This window comes from Carcharhinus amblyrhynchos, chromosome 14 (genome assembly GCF_965287045.1).
Source record: "Carcharhinus amblyrhynchos chromosome 14, sCarAmb.v2.hapA, whole genome shotgun sequence".
Taxonomy (NCBI): domain Eukaryota; kingdom Metazoa; phylum Chordata; class Chondrichthyes; order Carcharhiniformes; family Carcharhinidae; genus Carcharhinus; species Carcharhinus amblyrhynchos.
In genome coordinates this window covers 59,753,908-59,764,977 of record NC_137337.1, presented here as the reverse complement: position 1 = coordinate 59,764,977, position 11,070 = coordinate 59,753,908, and positions in this window count along the sequence as shown.

Sequence of the window (11,070 nt, the reverse complement as noted above, 5' to 3'; positions counted from 1 at the left end):
AGGGGGGCGGGGCGGGGAAGAGAAGGGGGGCGGGGAAGAGAAGGGGGGCGGGGCGGGGAAGAGAAGGGGGGCGGGGCGGGGAAGAGAAGGGGGCGGGGCGGGGAAGAGAAGGGGGGCGGGGCGGGGAAGAGAAGGGGGGCGGGGCGGGGAAGAGAAGGGGGGCGGGGCGGGGAAGAGAAGGGGGGCGGGGCGGGGAAGAGAAGGGGGGCGGGGCGGGGAAGAGAAGGGGGGCGGGGCGGGAAGAGAAGGGGGGCGGGGCGGGGAAGAGAAGGGGGGCGGGCAGGCGAAAGTGGGGGAAGGAGAGGCGGGGCGGAGGGGGAAGGGAAACGGTCGGTGGGGGAGGGTGGAGGGAAAGGGGGTGTTGGGGGGAGGGTGGGGGGAAAGGGGGTGTTGGGGGGAGGGTGGGGGGAAAGGGGGTGTTGGGGGGAGGGTGGGGGGGGAGGGGGGGGAAGGGGGGGTTGGGGGGAGGGTGGGGGGGGTTGGGGGGAGGGTGGGGGGGGTTGGGGGGAGGGTGGGGGGGGGTTGGGGGAGGGTGGGGGGGGGAAGGGGGGGGTTGGTTGGGGGGAGGGTGGGGGGGGGAAGGGGGGGGTTGGTTGGGGGGAGGGTGGGGGGGGAAGGGGGGGGTTGGTTGGGGAGGGGATGGGGGGGGGAAGGGGGGGGTTGGTTGGGGGGAGGGTGGGGGGGGGAAGGGGGGGGTTGGTTGGGGGGAGGGTGGGGGGGGAAGGGGGGGGTTGGTTGGGGGGAGGGTGGGGGGGGAAGGGGGGGGTTGGTTGGGGGGAGGGGGGGGAAGGGGGGGTTGGTTGGGGGGAGGGTGGGGGGGGAAGGGGGGGTTGGTTGGGGGGAGGGTGGGGGGGGGAAGGGGGGGTTGGGTTGGGGGGGGAAGGGGGGGTTGGGTGGAGGGTGGGAAGGGGGGGTTGGGTGGAGGGTGGGAGGGGGAGGGGGAGGGGGGGTTGGGGGGAGGGTGGGGGGGGAGGGGGGGTTGGGGGGAGTGTGGTGGGGGAAGGGAAGGGTGGGGGAAGGGATCGGTGGGGGGGAAGGGATCGGTGGGGGGGAAGGGAAGGGTGGGGGGTGGGGGGGAAGGGTGGGGGGGTGGGGGGGAAGGGATCGGTGGGGGGGTGGGGGGAAGGGAAGAGATCGGTGGGGGGGGTGGGGGGGAAGGGAAGAGAACGGTGGGGGGGGGAAGGGAAGAGAACGGTGGGGGTGGGCTGGGGAGAGAGCTGGAGGCAGGGAGAGAGAACGGGTGGGGAGGGAGAACAGGGAGGGAGGTGGAGAGGTGGAAGAAACGGGAGGGTGGGAGAGAACAGGGGAGAGAATGGGGGAGGGAGAGAACAGGGGAGGGAGAACAGGGGAGAGAACTCCATCTGCCCCCACCCCCGTCTGCCCCCACCCCCGTCTGCCCCCACCCCCGTCTGCCCCCACCCCCGTCTGCCCCCACCCCCGTCCGCCGCCGCCGCCCCCACCCTCCGTTCGTCCGCCGGCCCCCACCCTCCGTCCGTCCATCTGCCCCCTAGCCCATCTGTCCTCCCCCCTTCCGGTCCATCCATCCCCAACCTGTCCATCCGTCCCTCCCCACCATCCATCTCTCGCTATGTCCCCTGTCCCTCTGCCTGTCCGTTTGCCCGTCCATTGGTCATCCCATCCTTCCGTCCGTTCCCTCCATCCGTCCCCGTCCGTCTGCCTCACCCCCCCGTCCGTCTGCCTCACTCCCCCCCGTCCGTCTGCCTCACTCCCCCCCGTCCGTCTGCCTCACTCCCCCCCGTCCGTCTGCCTCACTCCCCCCGTCCGTCTGCCTCACTCCCCCCGTCCGTCTGCCTCACTCCCCCCCGTCCGTCTGCCTCACTCCCCCCCCGTCCGTCTGCCTCACTCCCCCCCGTCCGTCTGCCTCACTCCCCCCGTCCGTCTGCCTCACTCCCCCCCGTCCGTCTGCCTCACTGCCCCCCGTCCGTCTGCCTCACTCCCCCCCGTCCGTCTGCCTCACTCCCCCCCGTCCGTCTGCCTCACTCCCCCCCGTCCGTCTGCCTCACTCCCCCCCGTCCGTCTGCCTCACTCCCCCCGTCCGTCTGCCTCACTCCCCCCCGTCCGTCTGCCTCACTCCCCCCCGTCCGTCTGCCTCACTCCCCCCCGTCCGTCTGCCTCACTCCCCCCCGTCCGTCTGCCTCACTCCCCCCCCCCGTCCGTCTGCCTCACTCCCCCCCGTCCGTCTGCCTCACTCCCCCCCCGTCCGTCTGCCTCACTCCCCCCCCGTCCGTCTGCCTCACTCCCCCCCCGTCCGTCTGCCTCACTCCCCCCCAGTCCGTCTGCCTCACCCACCCCGTCCATCTGCCTCATCCCCCCGGTCCGTCTGTCCTCCCACCCCCGCCCATCTGTCCCCCGCCCCCGCCCATCTGTCCCCCCGCCCCCGCCCATCTGTCCCCCCGCCCCTGCCCTTGCCCATCTGTTCCCCATCGATCCGTTCCCCCCCCGCCTGTCTGTTCCCCCTCCATCCATCCATTCCAACCGTCCGTGCCCCCCTGTCCGTCCATCGCTCCCGTCCGACCATCCATCCGTCTGCCTCCCTATCCTCCGCCACCCCTGCCTGCCCCTCCATCCACGGAGGAAGGGGAACATAGCGGAGGGGGCAACAGGAGGGTGGGTGAGGAAGAATGAGTGGAAGGGTTGAGGGGTGGGTGGGGGGAATGGGGGAGTGTTGAGGGGTTGGAGGAATGAGGGAAGAGTTGAGAGATGGGTGGGGGGAATGAGGGAAGCAATGAGGGGACGGGGATGGTTTGGGGAAACGGGAAGGGGAAATGAGAATGGGAGGGAACAGACAGACAGATGGGGGAATGGGGAGGGCATGAAGAGGGGGACGGACAGGGAGGAATAGGCAGATGGGTGGGGGGAAACAGATGGACAGACGGGTGGGACGGACGGGGGACTGTTGGACGGGGGGTGGACAGCGGTGGGGAAGGATGGGGCGGGCAGGGGGTGAAGGTCGGACAGGGGGAGCAAAGGGCGGATGGGGAGATTGAACAGGGGGACGAAGGTCGCACAAGTGGGACGAAGGACGGATGGGGGCAATGGACAGACGGACGGGGGGAGCAAAGGATGGATGGGGGGGTTGCGAAGGATGGATGGGGGGGAGCAAAGGATGGATGGGGGGGTTGCGAAGGATGGATGGGGGGGTTGCGAAGGATGGATGGGGGGGTGCAAAGGATGGATGGGGGGGTGCAAAGGATGGATGGGGGGGTTGCGAAGGATGGATGGGGGGGTGCAAAGGATGGATGGGGGGGTTGCGAAGGACAGGAAGGGGGGATGGAGAGGATGTGGAGGCAAGTGGGGGAGGAGGGTGGGTGCGAGGGGAAGGACAGGGGCAGTGGGGGAGGGAGGGGAAATGGGGAGGATGGAGGGTATGGGAAGGCAAGGGTGGAAAGGACGGTGGGGGTGGAGGGAGAGAACAAGTGGGAAAGCAGGGAAGGACGGTAGGGGATGGGGAGGCAACGGGGGGACAGTGGGGGAAGAGGGAGGACGGTGGGGGAAGGGGAGATGGTGGGGAACTGGGGGGTAACGGGGAGGGTGGGGGAGGACAGGAGAAGGTGGAAGGGATTAAGGAGGGAAGGATGGGGCAGAGGGGGAAGACGGAGGGGAACAGGGGTGATGGGGGAAAGGGGCGATGGAATGGGACGAGATTGGGGGGCAGGAAGGAGGAGACGAGGGGTAGGAACGAGGGAGGGGACCGGGGAGAATACAGAGGGGGGAGAGGGGGATGGAGGGCGAAGGGGGACGGAGGGCGGAGTGGAAGGGGACAGAGGGAAGGGAGGTGGGGCGTAGGGGAGGGGTCGGGGGAAATGGGATGGGAAAGGGGGGAACGGGGCTGGGAGGAGAACAGTGAGAGGGTAGGGGAGGGGGAATAGTGAGAGGGGAGGCGAGGGGAGGGGGAAATGTAAAAGGGAGATGAGGGGAAGAGGGAACAGTGAGAGGGGAGGCAAGTAGAGGGGGAACAGTGGGAGGGGCTGAGGGGGGAACAGTGGGAGGGGAGGGGGTGTGGTTGTGGTGGGTGCAAGGGTGAGCAGTGGATGTAATGGGTGAGGGGAGTGGTGGGTGCGAGGGGATGCAGTGGGTGTTTGGGAAGTGGTGAGTGTGAGGGCGAGTGCTGAGGAAGCAATCCAGAGAGGGAAGTAAATCTGTGCGCAAAATGCAGCATGTTAACAAGCGAGTATGGAAGGTTAAGAAAATAAAGGCTAGAAAATAGACTATAAGGAGTTTTCAATGGTTTGTTTAAGTTTAGGAATCTAATTAATTATTTTACTTATTATTGTCACATATTGGGATACAGTGAAAAGAATTGTTTCTTGTGCAATACTGACTGAGCATACCATTCATTAAGTAGAGGGGAGAAGGAAAGGATAGGGTGTAGAATAGTGTGTTGCAGTCACATAGGATGAAGAGAAAGATCAGCTTAATATATGGTAGGATCATTCAAATGTCTGATGGCAGCACGGAAGAAGCTGTTCTTGAGTTGGTTGGTACGTGTTCTCAAACTTCTATATATTTTTCCCAAAGAAAGAAAGTGGAAGAGAATGTGTCCTAGGGTGCCTGGACTCCTTGATTATGTTGGCTGCGATTTAGTTTAGGAGGCAGAAGACATGGGCATGACCACACCCACTGCTCCCCTCACCATCCCCATCACACTGACTGCCCCCCTTGCACCCACCACATCCACTGCTCCCCCTTGCCTCCATTGCTCCCCTTGCCCCATCGCACCGATCATTACCCTTTGCTCCATTACCCCAACTGTTCCCCTTGCCCCCATCACACCGAACATTCCTCCTGATACCTACCGCACCCATCACTCACTCTTGTGCCCATTACTCCACCTTGCATCCACCAGACCCACTGCTCACCCTCATATCCACCACATTCACCGCTCCCCCTTGCCCCCATCACACCAACCGTTCCCCCTTGCACCAACCACACCCACCGCTCATTCTCATACCCACCATACCCACTGCTCCACCTTGCACCAGCCATGGGTCTTAGTGAATACTTTGAGACTGCTTTCAGAAAAGGGAGGGAGTGAAGCAGAATTGAGCTTGAGTATGAAATATTGGTTGAGATAAACAAAGTGAGGGGCAAGTATTATGGTGTTTAACATTCTTGGATGCCGCCAGGTCCAGATAAAATGTATCCCAGGTTACAAAGGGAAGCTAGGAAAGAGATAGAGGAATAAAAACAAAATATACTGGATAAACTCAGCAGGTCTGGCAGCAGTAGAGGAATTAGAACGGCATGGAATAATTAAGAATAGTCAACATAGGATTGTTATGGGAAGGTTGTATATGACTAACTTAATTATTTGAGGAGGTAACAAGAGAGGTGGATGAGGGTAACATATAGTTTACATGGATTTTAGAAAGGCCTCTGACAAGATCATATATGGCAGGATGGTCAGAAAATTAAAAATTCATGGAACCTAAAGCAGGAAACAAAAGGTTAACATCGAGTATTTTTGTGTCTGTAGACTGCTCCCCGTAACATTCCAAAAGTCTCAGTATTATTTGTGCCGTGTATCAAGGGTTAAAGACCAACGTAGATGGCATAATTAAACAATTTACAGATATTATGAATACTGATTAATAGTGCAAAAAAGTTGCAGACCACAGATATTAAGGACTGGTCAGGTAGACAAAAAATTGGCAAATGAAATTCAGTCTTAGAATTACAAGGTAATGCATTTGGGAAGAACAAACAAGGCAAAGATTACACAATAAATGGTAGCATACTGAGAAGTGCAGAGGAATAGAAAGACAATAGAGTGAATGTTTACATTCCCTGATAATAGCAGGACAGATAGACAAGGTGTACAAGCAAGGACATTAGATATTTTGCTTTATTAGGAAAGGACTAGAACTCGAGGTGGGAATTCTTCATAGTTCTGGTCACTGCATTACAGGAAGGATGTGATCACATTTCAGAGGATATAGAGGAGACTTACAAAGATGTTGCCAGAAATGAAGAATTTTATACAGCCATAGATGTTTACAGCATGGAAACAGGCCCTTTGGCCCAATTTGTCCATACCACCTTTGTTTTAGACCCCTAAGCTAATCCTAATTGCTCGCAATTGGCCCATATCCCTCTATACCCATTTTACCCATGTAACTGTTAAAATTGTACCTGCCTCTGCTACTACCTCTGGCAGCTTGTTCCAGACACGCACCACCCTATCTGAAAAATCTGCCCCTCTGGATACTTTTGTATCTCTCCCCTCTCATCTTAAACCTATGTCCTCTAGTTTTAGACTCCCCTAGCTTTGGGAAAAGTGGAGTCACAGGTGGACAACGTGATAAAGAAAGCATTCGGCACGCTTGGTTTCATTGGTGAGAACATTGCATACAGGAGTTGGAACATCTTGTTGAAGTTGTACAAAACATTGGTAAGGCCATACTTGGAATATTGTGTACAGTTCTGGTCATCCTATTGTAGAAAGGATATTATTAAACTAGAAAGAGTGCAGGAAAGATTTACTAGGATGCTACGGGGACTTGATGGATTGAGTTATAAGGAGAGGCTGGATAGAATGGGACTTTCTTCTCTGGAGCGTAGAAGGTTTCAGGGTGATTTTACAGAGGTCTATAAAATAATGAGAGGCATAGATCTGCTAGATAGTCAATTTTATATCCATTTAGATATCTCATTCTGGATCCTTTCAGATTTAATGTTATGCAACAACCTCTCATCCTTCTACGCCCTCATCCAGGTCATTTATAAAAATGACAAATAGCATTGGCCCCAAAACAGATCCTTGCGGTACACCACTAGTAACTGAATTCCAGGATGTATATTTCCCATCAACCTTCACCCTCTGTCTTCTTTCAGCTAACTAATTTCTGATCCAAACGGCAAAATCTCCCTCAATCCCATGATTCTGTATTTTCTGCAATAGCCTACCATGGGGAACCTTATCAGATGCTTTACTGAAATCCACATACACCACATCAACTGCTTTACCCTCATCCACCTTTTTGGTCACCTTCTCAAAGAACTCAATAAGGTTTGTGAGGCACAACCTACCCTCCCGAAGAGTATTAGCAAATTTATCCCCCAAGATACCCCTTTGGTCCAGGTGTGGACCAACATATATGACCTAGTTGATCCTTAAGAGCTCTACTCTCTACCTTGTTACCCTTTTGCCTTTTAAGTATTTGTAGAAGCTCTTTGGATTCTCCTTTGCCTTATCTGCCAAAACAATCTCATATCCCCTTTTTACCCTCCTGATTTCTCTCTTAATTTTACTCCTGCACCTCCTATACTCTTCAAGGGATTCATTTGATTCTAGCTGCCTATGCATGACATGTGCCTCCTTCTTCTTCTTGACCAGGGCCTCAATATCCCGAGTCATCCAGGGTTCCCTACTTCTGCCAGCCTTGTCTTTCACTCTAAGAGGAATGTGCTTACCCTGAACCCTGGTTAACACACTTTGAAAGCATACCACTTACCAGATATCCCTTTGCCTTCCCACAGACTGTCCTAATTAAGTTTTGAAAGTTCCTGCCTGATACCATCAAAATTAGCCTTGCCCCAATTTAGAATTTTAACTTTTGGGCTGGACCTATCATTCTCCATAGCTATCTTAAAACAGAATTATGGTCACTAGTCCCAAAGTGACCCCTCACAAACACTTCTGTCACCTGCCCTTCCTTATTTCCCAAGAGGAGATCAAGTTTTGCCCCCTCACTAGTTGGGCCATCCACATACTGAATGAGAAATTCCTCCTGAATACTCTCAACAAATTCCTCTCCATCCAAACGTCTAATACTATGGCAGTCCCAGTCAATGCTGGGAAAGTTAAAATCTCCTACTATTACCTCCCTATTGCAAGGCCAAAAGAAGTGATAATGGGACAAGTAAACAAATGAGTGTATAGAGTGAATCTCAGAATAAAGTATATTGCTGTCTGAAAATAAAAAGCACGGTAAAAAAGAGAGAAAGGACCAAACCAGCAAAGTAAAAGGAAACAAAATCAGGGCAGATATTACAATCAAACATTTGTTGAACTCAATGTTAAGCCCAGAATACCATAAAGTGCCCATTGAAAAGGTTGATGTGCTACTCCTCCTGTTTATATTGATCTTCACTGCAACACTGGAACAGGCCAAGGACAAATATGTCAGATGCACGGTGGAGAATTCCAGCAGCAGGTGACTGAAAGCTCAATGTCATTTTTACAGACTGAATGGAAGTATTCTGCAAAGCAGCCACATAATCTGCATTTGGTATCCTCAGTGTAAAGTCTAGCGTGAACAGCAAATGCAATGTACTAAATTGAAAGAAGTAAAGTAAATCGCAGTTTAACCTGGAAGGAATATATGAAGCCTTGTTGCAAGATGTAGGTAACAGGGCTAATACAACATTGAGATCAACAATTTCAGACCATACTCACTGCCCACTTTGTTTCCTCTTCTTTGCATGTTTCTGTTTTTCTCTTTGTTTGCAGTCAACAGCACACTTGCTCTAGGCACAATCTTTCTTTTCTTGTCCATCACTATTTCCTTTGACCCTTGCCTGCCTGTCTTCCATTATATCGCAGGCCTTCCTTTTGTCCTTGTCCCAACCGCCCAATGCTCAAAATCTATTCCATCTCTAACTTTCCCCAGTTCTGATGAAAGGTCATAGACCTAAAACATTAACTTTCTTTATTTCTGCGCAGATGCTGCCAGACCAGCTGAATGTTACAGCATTTTTCAGTTTTTATTTCAGATTGAAGATCAAGATGGTACCGGAGCAAGGGGACTTCTTGCAAGATTGTCCAGCATACCTTCAAATTCCTTTTTTCCTCCGATGCTTACCCCATGCATCCTGGACATTCTGTCTTCCATCGGGAAAAATATGTAAAAGTCAAGTACCAACCGACTCAAGAACAGCTTCTTTCCTGCTGCCATCAGACTTTTGAATGGATTTATCTTGCATTAAGTTGATCTTTCTCTATCCTCTAGCTATTACTGGAACACTACGTTCTGTACTCTTTCGTTTCCTTCTCTATGAATGGTATGCTTTGTATAGTGCACAAGAAACAATATTTTTCAATGTATGCTAATACATGTGACAATAATAAATCAAATCAAAATTTCCAGCATCCAAAGTATTCTGATTTTTGAATTTCATCTCCTATATACTTTTATACTATGAACTTATCTTTTACTGTCCCCCACTGGCTTTCTACTTGGAATCTATGAATGGCTAATCAGCGTTCTGAAAAATGGCCAATCGGGGCACTGAGAGAAGAACCACCTGTAGTAAATGCAATGCAAGGGATGCGGAAAAGAGAAAGTGCTGAGCATTTGCCAGAAAACAGCAGAATGCTCAGTCAGTGGGAATCCCAGTCCTGGCTAAACTGGTACATCTTATTCCCCAAAGAGAAGGGGAATCCTCGTGTGGCTCTACTGGGGAGCAGAACAAGTGCAAGCAGAAAGGCTGGAAATCAAGGGCTCTGTCAACCATGCCAGAATGGAATTTTCATAAGGAAAATATATCAGAAGTGTTCTTATGGAAGCTTGCATTATTGGGTGAGACGCAACAATGGAGAAATTGGGAAAATGGAATCAAGTCTTACAGGAAGAGCTGTGTGAGGAAATGTTGCCAAGGTAGCTGTGGGAATTATAAGGGTAGAGCTCAGAAACAGGAAAGGGGCAATCACTATGATGGGGGTGTACTACAAGGCCTCCCAACAGCCCAGGGAATTTGAAGAATGGATATGTAAGCAGGTTCTGGACAGATGTAGAAATAATAAAGTTGTTGTGATGGGAGACTTTAATTTTCCTCAAATTCCTTAGGGCTAGGGGGCCGGTTGGTGAGGAATTTGTTAAGTGTGCCCAGGAAGGTTTTTTTGGATCAATGTGTAAATAGTATGAATAGAGGGGGGAGCAGTTGATCAGAATGCAAGTCAGGCATGTGCCTGAGAAAAAGAAGGACAGGAAAGGCAGGAATCGAGAACTGGATGACTGGTGAAATTGCAAATCTAGTCAAAAAGAAAAAGGATGCATATGTAAGTTCGAGGCAACTAAAAACAGGTGAAACACTTGAAGAATACGAAGGACACAGGGAAAGTAGAAAGTAACTCAAAAAGGGAGTTAGGGCAAAAATGTCCTTGGCAGGCAGGATTAAGAATTTCAAGGCATTTTATTCATATTAGGAACAAGAAGGTAGTTAAAGAAAGAGTTGGTCCACTCAAGGAGAAAGGAGGGAAATTATGTGTAGAACCAAAGGAAGTGGGTGAGACCCTTAATAAGTATTTTGCATCGGTATTCATAAAGGAGAGGGACGCATTGTTTGATGGTGTCTTGGAGGGATATGTAAACTCTCTAGAGCAAGTCATCATTATGAGGGAGGAAGTGTTAGGTGTATTAAAAAGCATTAAGGTAGACAAATCCTCAGGACCAAATGGCATCAATCCCATATTACTGAGGGAGACAAAAGAGGAAATTGCTGGGCCTCTAACAGAAATCTTTTTTTCCTTGTTGGTCCAGGTGAGGTCTCAGAGGATTGGATGATAGCCAATGTAATCCTATTATTTAAGAAGGGTAGCAGGGATACCCTAGGTAATTATAGGCCAGTGAGCTTGACATCAGTGAAATTGTTGGAGAAGATTCTTAGGGATATGATCTATATACATTCGGAACTGAATGGTCTTATTAGAGTCAGACAGCATGGTTTTGTACGAGGGAGATCATGTTTCACTAATTGAGTTTTTTTAGGAGGTGACAGAAATGATTGATGAGGGAAGTGCCATGGACTTCAGTAAAGCATTTGACAAGTTCCCTCATGGCAGGCTGGTACAAAAGGTTAAATGACGTAGGATCAAGGCTGAACTAGCTTGGGTGTTGCAGTCTCTGAGTTATGTATCCTGAGGTTATTCTCCCAAAAGAGAAAAATGCTGGAAAATTTCAGCAGATCTGTCAGCATTTGTAAGGAGAGAAAAGAGCTCATGTTTCAAGTCCAGATGACCCTTTGTCAGAACTGGCTTGGCCATAGTAGACAGACGGTAGCAATGAAATTGTGTTTTTCTGAATGGAGTTCTGTAACTGGTATTTTTTG